General features: G+C 35.5%; 1 long non-coding RNA gene across 1 annotated transcript in view; it reads left to right on the forward strand.

Moving 5' to 3' along the window:
- Positions 1–356: 356 nt before the first annotated feature.
- LOC105722020 (uncharacterized) overlaps positions 357–12,210 on the forward strand; it is a 44,359-nt gene continuing 32,505 nt past the window's right edge. Inside the window, exon 1 of the long non-coding RNA XR_001108466.2 lies at positions 357–451. This is a non-coding gene — a long non-coding RNA (uncharacterized LOC105722020). The remainder of the gene's footprint in view (positions 452–12,210) is intronic.

Below are 12,210 nucleotides of genomic sequence, written 5' to 3' on the forward strand. Positions count from 1 at the left end.
TGTAGTTTTCCTTGTAGAGGTCTTTTGACTCCTTTGTTAGGTATATTCCCAAGTATTTTATTATTATTATTATTATTTTGCAGCTATTGTAAAAGGGGTTTAGTTCTTGATTTGATTCTTTACTTGCTTGCTGTTGGTGTATAGCTACCAATTTGTTTACATTAATCTTGTATCCAGAAACTTTGCTGAATTCTTTTATCAGTTCTAGGAGCTTTCTAGATGAGTTCTTAAGAATTTTCAAGGTAAACAATCATACTGTCACCAAACAGTGACAACCTGACTTCTTCTTTACCAATTTAGATGCCCTTTCTTTCTTTCTTTTATAGAAGAGAAGTGGTGAGAGTGGACATCCTTATTTTGTTCCAGTTCTCAGAGGGAATGCTTTCAACTTTTCCCCATTCAGTACTATGTTGGCTGTGGATCTGTCATAGATGGCTTTTGTTACATTAAGGTATGTCCCTTGTATGCCGATTTTGCTGAGAATTTTAATCATAAAGGATGCTAGATTTTGTTGAATGCTTTTTCTGTATATATGGAGACAATAATGTGATTTTTGTTTTTAATTATGTTTTTGTGATGTATCATATTGACCTGTGTATGTTAAACTATCACTGCATCCCTGGTATGAAACCCACTTGATCATGGTGGATTATCTTTGTGATATGTTGTTGGATTCAGTTACTTAGTATTTTGTTAAAGATTTTAGCATCCATCAGCCTATAGTTCTCTTTTTTGGTTATGTCCTTTCTTGGTTTTGGTATTAGGCTGATGCTGGCTTCATAGAATGAATTAGATAGGGTTGCTCCTTTCTTTTTCTTGTGAAATAGTGTCAAAAGCATTGGTACTAATTCTTCTTTGAATGTTTGCTAGAATTCTGCTGTGAATCCATCTGGTCCTGGACTTTTATTTGTTGGTAGTCTTTTAAGTTAACATTTCATTCTCACTGTTTGTTATTGGTCTGTTCAGGGTATCTAATTCTTCCTGATTTAAGCTAGGAGGGTTGTATTCTTGCAGGAATTTATCCATCTCTTCTAGGTTTTCTAGTTTATGTGTGTACAGCTGCTTGGATGGTCTTTTGTATATCAGGGGCATCAGTTGTAATATCTTCTATTTCATTTCTTACTGAGGTTATTTGGATTTTCTCTCTTCTTTTCTTGGTTAATCTTGCTAATGTTCTATCAATATTATTTATCTTTTCAAAGAACTAGCTTTCATTTCATTTATCTTTTGTATTTTTTGTTTGTTTCCTCATTTAGTTCTGTTTTGATCTTGGTTATTTTCTTTCTTCTGTTGGATTTGGGTTTTGTTTGTTCTTTTTTCTCTAGTTTCTTGAGGTATGGCCTTAGATTGTCTGTTTGTGCAATTTCAGACTTTTTGTTGTAGGTGTTTAGGGGATGAACTTTCCTGTTAGCATTGCCTTTGCTATATCCCAGAGGTTTTGATGGTTTTGTCATTCTTGTAACTCAGTTCAAATAATTTTTTAATTTTCATCTTGATTTCATTTTTGACCCAATGCTCATTCAGGAGCAGGTTATTTAATTTCCATGTATTTGCATGGTTTTGAAGGTTCCTTTTGGAGTTGATTTTCAGTTTTATTCCACTGTGGTCTGAGAGAGTGCTTGTTATAATTTCAATTTTCTTAAATTTATTGAGGCCCATTTTATGGCCTGTCAAATGGTCTATCTTGGAGAAAGTTCCATGCACTGTTTAATAGAATGTGTCTACTGAGGCTGTTGGATGAAATGTTCTGTACATATCTATTAAGTCCATTTGTTCCAAGATATAGTTTAAATCCATTGTTTCTCTGTTGACTTTCTGTCTTGATGACTTGTCTAGTGCTATCAGTGGAGTACTGAAGTCCCACACTGTTATTGTGTGGCTGTCTATCTCATTTCTTAGGTCTAGCAGTAATTGTTTTATAAATTTGGGAGCTGCAATGTTAAGTGCATATGTTTAGGATTGTGATATTTTCCTGCTGGACAAGGTCTTTTACCCTTATATACTGTCTCTGTCTCTTTTAACTGCTTTTGCTTTAAAATTTGTTTTTTCTGATGTAAGAATAGCTACCCCTGCTTGCTATTGGTGTCCATTTGCATGAAATGACTTTTTCTAACCTTTTAAGTTTATGTGAGTCCTTATGTGTTGAGTCTCCTGAAGGCAGCAGATAGTTGGTTGCTGAGTTCTTATCCATTCTGCAGTTCTTTATCTTTTCAGTGGAGCATTTAGACCATTTACATTCAATGTTAGTATTGAAATGTGAGGTACCATTGCTTCATTGTGCTTTTTGCTGCCTGTGTATTTTGGGGTTTTTTTTGTTTTTGCTTTTAAACTTGCATTTTTTTTTAGATTCTATGTGATTTATACTTTAAAGAGATTCTGTTTTGATGTGTTTCCAGGATTTGTTTCAAGATTTAGAATGCCTTAGCAGTTCTTATAGTGGTGGTTTGGTAATGATGAATTCTCTCACAATTTGTTTGTATGAAAAAAACCACTTATCTTTCCTTCATATACAATGCTTAGTTTTGCTGGATACAAAACTCTTGGCTGATCTTTGTTTTCTTTGAGGAGGCTGAAGATAGGTCCCCAATACCTTGTAGCTTGCAGGGTTTCTGCTGTGAAATCTGCTGTTAATCTGATAGGTTTTCCTTTATAGGTTACCTGGTGTTTCTATCTCATGTCTCTTAAGATTCTTTCCTCCATCTTAACTTTGGATAAATTGATGACAATGTGCCTTTGCAAAGATCTTTATGTGATGAATTTCCCAGGTGTTCTTTGTGCTTCTTATATTTGGCTGTCTAAGTCTCTCGCAAGGCCAGGGTAGTTTTCCTCAATTATTCCCCCAAATATGTTTTCCAGGCTTTTAGAATTCTCTTCTCCCTCGGGTGTATTGATTATTCTTAAGTTTGGTAACTTAACATAATCCCAGACTTCTTAGAAGCTTTGCTCGTATTTTCTTATTCTTTCTTTGCTTGTCTTTGCTGGATTGGGTTAATTCAAAGACCTTGTCTTCAAGCTCTGAATTTCTTTCTTCTACTTGTTCAGTTATATTGCTGAGATTTTCCAGATCATTTTGCATTTCTGAAAGTGTGTCCAAAGTTTCCCGAATTTTTGATTGTTTTTTCTTTAAGCTATCTGTTTCCATGAATATTTCTCCCTTCACTTCATGTATCATTTTTTGGATTTCCTTGCATTAGGTTTCATCTTTAATTAAGGTTAGCTTAATAACTTATCTCCTGAATTCTTTTTCAGATAAATCAGGGATTTTTTCTTGGTTTGGATCCATTGCTGGTGAACTAGTGTGATTTTGGGGGACTGTTGAAGAGCCTTGTTTTGTCACATTACCAAGGTTGATTTTCTGCTTCCTTCTTATTTGGGTAGGCTCTGTCGGAGGAAAGGTCTAGGGCTAAAGGCTATTGTTCAGATTCTTTAGTCTCATGGGATGTTCCCTTGATGTAATACTCTCCCCTTTTTCCTATGGATATGGCTTCCTGTGAGCCAAACTGTAGTGAATGTTGTCTCTCTTCTGGGCCTACCCAGCCAGCTAATCTACCCAGCTCCGGGCTGGTACTGGAGGTTGACTGCACAGAGTCCTGTGATGTGAACCATCTATGACTCTCTGAGGGGCAAATACCAGCACCTGTTCCAGTAGAGGTGGTTGAGGGAATGGGTACAAGGAACTCCATGAGGGTCCTTAGCTTTGGTGGTTGAATGCTCTATTTTTGTGCTGGTTGTTATCCTGCTGGGAGGTGGCGTTTTCCAGAAAGCATCAGCTATAGTAGTGTGGAGCAGGATCAGCTCCCAAGAACTCCCAAGATTATGTACCCTTTGTCTTCTACTATTAAGGTGGGTAGAGAAGGACCATCAGGTCAGGGTGGGGCTAGACATGTCTGAACTTAGAACTCTCCTTGGGCAGGTCTTGCTGCAGCTGTTGTGGCAGATGGGGTGAAATTCCCAGGTAACTGGAATTGTATACATAGGAGGATTATGGCTGCCTCTGCTGAGTCATGCAGGTTGTCAAGGAAGTGGGGGAAAACCGGCAATTACAGACCTTACCCAGTTCCCATGCAAACTGAAGGGCCAGTCTCACTTCTACCATGTCCCCACCAACAGCCTGGAGTCTGTTTCCAGGCGGAGGGCGAGAGGGGCTTGAAAACTTGCCTGAGGCTATCCACCTCCCAGAGTATTTGGGGTGTCTCCCAGGTCTTGCAGGAGCAGTCTGCTTCCTTCAGAGTGTCTGTGGATCCTCTTGGGATTGCTGGTTTGTTCCTGCAGTTGATCTGGAGCTAAAATTCACAATGCAAGCCTCCGCATGCTGCTCTGTCCAGAGTGGCAATCTAGTCCTGCCTCCTGTCCTCCATGATCCTAATGCCACTTCACCAGAGTTGAGAATTTCAGACATAAGGAAAGAGCTGTCAGGTCTCTTTGTTTTGTGTCCTCTTGAGCAGATACAAAGTAGTCCATTAACCTTATTAACTCCTGGATTTATGTATTTGTATGTTTAGGCTGTTACTGATGTTCAAAGTGAAAGTGGCAGCTAAGCTTCCACACAATCTTCAAAAGTGAAACATAAAAAAATGCTTGGCTTGGCTGGGCACAGTGGCTCATGCCTATAAGTCCAGCACTGTGGGAGGCTGAGGCAGGTGTATTGCCTGAGGTCAGGAGTTCGAGACCAGTCTGGCCAACATAGTGAAACCCCATCTCTACTAAAAATGCAAAAAATTACCTGGGCGTGGTGGTGGGCATCTGTAATCCCAGCTACTCGGGAGGCTGAGGCAGAAGAATTGCTTGAACCCGGGAGGCAGAGGTTGCAGTGAGCTGAGATCACACTGTTGCACTCCAGCCTGGACAACAAGAGTGAAACTCCATCTAAAAAAAAAAAATGCTTGGTTTCTGCTACAAGTAGATATGTATTTGCATCAATATATTTTTGAGTATATCATTTGCCACTCAGATAATGATAATTTCTTTTAAAAATAAAATTTTTATATTCAAAACCTGTGAATTCAAGTTATTTAACAATTTGTATGAGGTCATGGTTCTCTTGTAATACTCATAATAGTAACTTCAATTGAAAAATATTTTAAATGCAGGTGTAAAGCCAAAAAGAATTCTTCAGCTACTTTCAAATAAATAATTCAATTGTACATTTCCCAAATGTACGCTTCTAGAACGATTTAAATAAGCATCATACTAACAAATATCAAATATAAAATGGCTTTTTAAATGGAATAAATTACTTCTTTCTCTAGGAATCCTAGTCACTTTGTATCTATATCTGACTGAGTGGATCCTTTAATCATAATTTTACTGACATACATATATTAAATTATCTTGGAAAAAATGAACATTTTCATGCTTCTTAATATGGAGTCATGTGATCACTTTAGTACAGCTTTCAGTTTGCCCAAGAGTACTGCTCTGGTTTTTCCCATAATTGGATCTCATCCAGTTAATGTATGACCCCTTTTAGCCCTTGTAATATCTGTTTCATAATGAGGAGGGGAAAAAAAAAGCTGTTGAAACTCTATCACACAGTAACTGCACCAAGATGAGGAGGTGGTTGAATTTAATGTGTAGTATTACGAACCAGTGACATGAAACATTCACTGTGAGCCTTTGTTGCTGGGGTGCCACTTCCTTTACCTCTTGCAAGCATGTGAGAAAATAAGGTTTTTACTGATGTGGGATATGGGAAAGGGTCACAAATTACAGATTAATATGTATTTCATATCTCTTTTCTTTTTTTTTTCAATTAGTGCTATACAGTTAAGACCATGTAAATATGGATTGATTTAAACTACTTGAAAATCTGGCTATGCATTTTGTGAAATCCGACCATTTGTTTCTGGAGAGAAAAATATGTATGTAATCTGATCAGCTTTACTTGGAGAACTCCAAAATTCTCATGTAATTTTCATGCAGGACAAATTAGCAAAGCATCTCATAAAATAATAGAAAAAAAATCATCTGGATATTTTAAATTTCAGCTGGGCAAAAGGCACTTGGACAGTGATTCTGAAAAAAAGGAGTTTTGTTTTGTTTGTTTGAGTTTTTTGTGTGTTTTCAGATTCTCATCCATCTAGGCTAATCTTTAATTAGGAAATGGCTGTTGAATATCATTAGAAGAAAATTGGAACTCACATTGTATTATGACAAGAAAGAAATTTCTTCTTCTTGTAATTAAGTTATAATTTTTGTGATCAAAATCATTAAATATAAAGTCGCTGAAATAACTTTTAAGTATGACTCCATAAACTTAGAAAATTTAGAAACAGTAGAAATGTTTCCACATAAATTATGAAACAAAATTCTACAGGATTTTATGATTTTATGAAGGCTAAATAACAGAAAGATTCTGAGTAATATAGACTTGCAAATTTGATGTGCATTCAAAATCATAGCCCAGAATGAATGCTTGAAACAATCAAACAGTGACAAAGAATCACACGAAGAAAGATGGAAAAGAACCGTAACTTAGATTAAAGTAGAAAAGTTGTCTGATAAGACACAAAGAGCTTCCTTAAATGTCTTGAAAAGTTTGATGAAAGAGAAATCAGACTGGACTATGGTTCCAAAGAGCAGATCATGGGCCAAAATGTTAGGGCAAAAAAAGGGATGGATTTTCTAATTATTTGAGCTATTTGTAAATGTAAGAGGCTATAAAAGTAATTGGTACTCAGTCACTTGGAGTTTAAGCATAAGTTTAGCACTGTCACTTTTATGTTGTAAAATAAAAACAAAAACCATTGCTGGACCCCCCGCCACAAAATTTCCCATGTGGTGTCATATGAGGAAGATGATTTCTAAGTTATTCAGCTCATGCTTCTTTCTTCTATCTCCACAAGCACTTCCTTTTATCTAATTTTTAAACCAAATACAATTTGTCCTTTAAAATCGTATTTAGCTTTGATGACAAGATTTTAAATTTATTAAGTTTAGATTATGATTTAGCAGATAAGAAATACATAGTTGAGTTTTTAGATCTTTGCAAAGGATGCTTTAACATAAAATCCTTTTAAATCAGATTACTGGCTATTTGTATAAAGACTGTTATTTCTTCATACAAAGGAATTTTGAAAATAATTTCACTTACGTGTCCCAAAATACACAAAAATGTAGTGTTGAAATGCAGTAATTATAAGAACTTTTTTATGTTTTGGATTGAAGTTTGAGGTAGTACTGAAGGCTCTCAAAAAAAAAAAAAGAAAAGAAAAAAAAACAAGCATGTGTATGCTCATTGCAGCACTCTTCACCATAGAAAAGACGTGGAATCTACTTAATTTCCCTTGAATGATAGAGTGGATAAAGAAAATGTGGTACATATGTGCCCTGTGAAATACTATGCAGCCATAAAAAAGAACAAGATCACGTCTTTTGCAGGTACATGGATGGAGCTGGAGGCCATTATCCTTGGTAAACCAACACAGGAACAGAAAACCAAATACTGTATTTTTTTTCTATACACATAGAGGGGAAGGACACACACTGGGGCCTATCAGAGGGTGAAGAATGGGAGGAGGGAGAATCAAAAAATTTAATAGTGGGTACCAGACTTAATACCCAGGTGATGAAATAATGTGTACAATAAACTCCCATGACACAAGCTTACCTATGCAACAAACCTGTACTTGTATATCTGAACTTAAAATTTAAAACAAAACAAAACAAGATAAACACACACACACACATATTTTCATGTTCATAGGAACACAGGATGCTTTCTACTTGGTTGAAATATCAAAATCAGTTTATTGTGGCCAGTTCCTCCTTGAATGTATAGCAGAATTTAATAAATTTGGAATCCGCTAGAGGAAAGTGCTACATGTAAATATAAATCTTGCTGTGTTTCATTGTTGTGTCTCTGGAGGTAGGCACGGTGGATATGCTCTTCTTTGACACGAATGGAGAGAAGCAAAGGTATAATCAGGTAAATCAATTAGTAAGTTAGAGTAGGAGCAAAGTAAGAAGCAATGAAGACTATAGGATAAAGCAATGTGAAAAGAAAAGTGGATACATTCTAGATAATTTCTGAAGATATCGTCAAAAGAATTTTCTATTTTTTCTTATGTGGGCCTTGAAGGCAAAGGAGTCAGAATTGACTGCTCAACAGCTAAACTTAAGCTACTGTCCTTTTCTGAAATAGAAAATTCAGAAAGGAACAAGTTGTTGCCGGAGGGAGACTAGATCCAATATGAACATGTGAATTTTTAGATGCTTATGAGGCATTTATGAGGATATGTCAAGTGAGATACATGAGTCTGGCACTTAGAAGAATTAGCTTGGCTGGAAGAAAAAATGAAGAAATCTCTATATTTACAGAGTATTTAAGGCAACAAAAAATAGATCTATCTGAGAGAGTTTAGAAAGAGACAAAAATGGAGATTGACCTATAAAAAGATAGAAACAACATTAACATACATTTCTCCTATAGGAGTTTAATCGTAGAGTAGGACATAAAATTTTGCCCACATAATTTAATAACAAGAACTGAGCCTCTGATTCAGACAGTTCTGAATGGATGTAGAACAAGTCGATTCTACTATTTCAGACACTGTTTGGCAAGACTGAACAGATTGAAGAGTTAAGGGCAGTAAAAGTGGCCCACGGATAGGGCTGGTACTAGGAGACACCGATGCAGCTGTGGTAAGTAAGAAATTTAGTCTACCAGGCACACACAACCATGCACTAATACAAGGACCAATCAACAAATGAGGATCAGGTGTGTGTAACAGCATCATGATACGTTGTAATTGGTGGAGTGCAGTAAGAAATGTTAAATTTGATGACTTGTAAAGCTATAGATACATAGAAGGAGTCAATCTTTGAGTTACCCTCTTCTCTAGATAGGAAGTAAGCTAGTACCGTTCTCCTTACTGACATCACATTAGCATGTTAAATTCTTTATTTGCCCCATGTATATCACATCTCTGTCTATTTTATTGTCTCCTCTTTCTTCATTAAGGACATTCTTGTTGTACTTCTTGTTCCATTCTACCAATCACTCAAATTAATAACTTAAATGTAAATCAGTTCATATCGTTATTTTTATGAAACCCTCCCAAGGGCTTCCATTTGCACTTACAATAATATCTATGACTTCGAGGGATCTCAGTATTCAGGTCTTTGACCCCATTTTCCTCCTCAGACTGCTCTCTCCTATTTATCACTCTCTGGCCGATTGGACTTTCATATTCTTAGATGCAGTAAAATCTCACCTTGGTAATTTTACTTACTCACTTCTTGCACAGGAGGCATTTCACCTTTTTTTTTTTTTTTTTTTTTTGAGACAAGGTCTCTCTCTATCAACAGGCTGGAGTGAAGTGGCACTAACTCAACTCACTGCAACATCGGCTTCCCTGGTTCAAGCAACTCTCCCACCTCAACCTCCTGACTAGCTAAGATTACAGGTGCCCACCACCACACCTGGCTAATTTTTGTATTTTTAGTAGAGACAGGGTTTCACCATGTTGGCCGAGCTCATCTCGAACTCTTGACCTCAAGTGAGCCACCTGCCTCAGCCTCCCAAAGTGCTGGGATTGCAGAAGTGAGCCACTGCACCCAACCAAAGGCACTTCACTCTTTAGGCAGGCCCTGTTTTTCCTTCAAGTTTCAGCGTAACTGTCACCATCTTCTTGAAGGGAACTTTCTGAACACCTTATTTAAAACAGTTTCCCTATTTTCCCACATAAGTTAGTGATTATATATTTGCTAGTATATATTTACTTACTAAACATCTGCTTGTTCATTAGACTATAAACTGCACAAGGACAAAAATTATGGCTTTTGATTCATTATCAGGCCCCTGGTATTTGGCATATAGGATATTAATATTAGCAATACTTACTAAGAAAATGAATAAACACAAGGATAAATGAATGAATTAATGAGTGAACAAGTACACAAATTAATAAACGAATGAGAAAACGTCTCATTAGCATCTAGCTTTTTAGTACATGAACATAAGCCATCAGTAACAATAGTAGAGTTCAGGCTATCAACATCTTTCTACGCCATGTGAACTTACAAAAAGTTGTTAATAGTCATACTCCAGTAAGTAAAATATTATTACAACATCTGTTCTTGGATTTCAATATTTTAGATACTTGATTTAGAGCCTTTTTGGTACTGTTCTAGATTTTAAAATAGAGTTGTAGATTTTAGATTATATTCGTATGTATAGTTAATAAAATTTTGCCTCAATCGATCTAGATATTGGATTCTATTTTTATATACTTCTTGTTCAACCAAGCCATAAAGACTATTTAATTAGTTGACATCAGATAAAATGTGATTTTAATTTTACAACTTACTAAATTTCTTGACTCCATCTAAAACTTAGAAAACTTATTTCTTCTCTTTATTCTAGCAAATTACTGGATAATCCTAACCTGAGTCTGAGATTATTGCTAAAAAACAAAGTAAGTTATGTCTGGACAACAGATCTCAAACTCTATGATCAGTTTTTAAACCCATTTTTTACACAACATTTATATTAATGTCCAAAAGAAATGATTTAGGAAATGAAGGCAGTGTTTTGCTCTGGTATTGATAATATTTATTGAAAAGTTGAAAACCCTGCTAAAAGCTGTGGTCTAGAGAAGAAAAAATACATTTTCATTTCAATATAAATTTTGTCTAAAATCACAAATCATCATGACTTTTGCACATGGCAAGATAGTTCAGATATACAACAGGGACCTAGACAACATTAAATAATGAAAAAAAGTCATGGCATGTTAAAATTTAAATAGTAATCTAAGTAGGCTTCATTGCACACAGTTTTTTATATAGTGATTTTGGTTACCACACTGTAAGTCTATGCCATCAGTATCTAAACAACATTGTTCAAATTTATTTACCATTGTTCAAATTTATTACCATGTGAATAATTGCACAAGGTACAAAATTTGCTGATAGCTCTTCAGTCCAGAAATTACTATGTAAATAACACATGCAACTCATGTTCAGTGACCAATCACGTCATTTCTTCCAGAATAGGTGGGTGTTTGGTCACAATGCATCTGTTGCTCAGTGCACACACAGACAGTTAAGCAGGTCATTGTGTTGTCTTCTTGTCTTCTAGTCACAAATCCATGTGACAGTTTGTAAAACAAACAATCGAAAGGGTGAATCGGACAAGGAAGATGAAATTTTAGCCAAGAAATGAAAAGTGATGATACTGGAAGTGAAATTTGAATAGATGGAGGTATAGAAGGCATGGCTGACTACGAGAAGGAATGTTGACTACTGTATGCGTGTAGTTAGAGAAATTTAATGAGGATAAGCTTATCAGTATAATGAAAGGATAAGAATAAAATGATGACAATGTCCCAGAGGAAGTGATGCCAGCGATATCTGTGGTGTGTGTGTGTGTTTTAAGGGGATTCTCGACAATAATTCATGCCTTCAAAAATTCAAAAGATGAAATGTTAAAAGCTTATCTAAACTTGGAAAGAGTATGTCATTTTGTTAAGGCATAGAAAAGACACTTACTCTTTGATACTACATGACAAGAAGGAGATTCAAACCACTCTCAATGAGATTTTTACAGTGAAATACTACACAAATTCTCAATGCTTCTAAATGATTTAAATTATAGTGTTCTAAGAATATTAATTGTATTATTTGTTTTCATTTCTCCTACATTTATTACTAGTAGTATCAGGAGAGGCCTTAAGGTTCTGGAAAGCAAACTTTAAAAATCAGAACAATAGTAATTTTCTCATTGTTAATGAGATCACTTTGTACTGCCAGCTTGCATGTCTTTTAAAAGTCCTGCACTACTGTGAAAAGCAAGGACTGCTTATACTAACTTATTTACTTTATATGAGTGAACACCAATCCAGTTCAATACATTTTACCAGCTAACAGGTACTATGCAGTTTCTAAATTACCTGTAATCATGTTTATGTAATAAAAAGGCCTACAGTTTTGATATGCCTTGAAACTTTTTAATAGCCTAAAATTAAAGATAATCACTGACGTGAGCTTTTCAAATGACCATTCATTGACTCTGCTACTGGTCAACATTGTGGGAATAATAAAGCATACGGAGTTTTCACCAGTCATATATAACATACTGTAATTCTACACTGAAAGAAGTAATTTATGATGTATAATTTAAGATTAGAAGATATGTGCTAAAGTTATAATTTATTATTTTGAAAAAAAAGACTCATTCGTATTTTCTCTCATCCCAAGAGGATGTCA

Source organism: Aotus nancymaae, unplaced genomic scaffold (assembly GCF_030222135.1).
Source record: "Aotus nancymaae isolate 86718 unplaced genomic scaffold, 86718_ANA_hifiasm-v0.15.2.pri h1tg000039l, whole genome shotgun sequence".
Taxonomy (NCBI): domain Eukaryota; kingdom Metazoa; phylum Chordata; class Mammalia; order Primates; family Aotidae; genus Aotus; species Aotus nancymaae.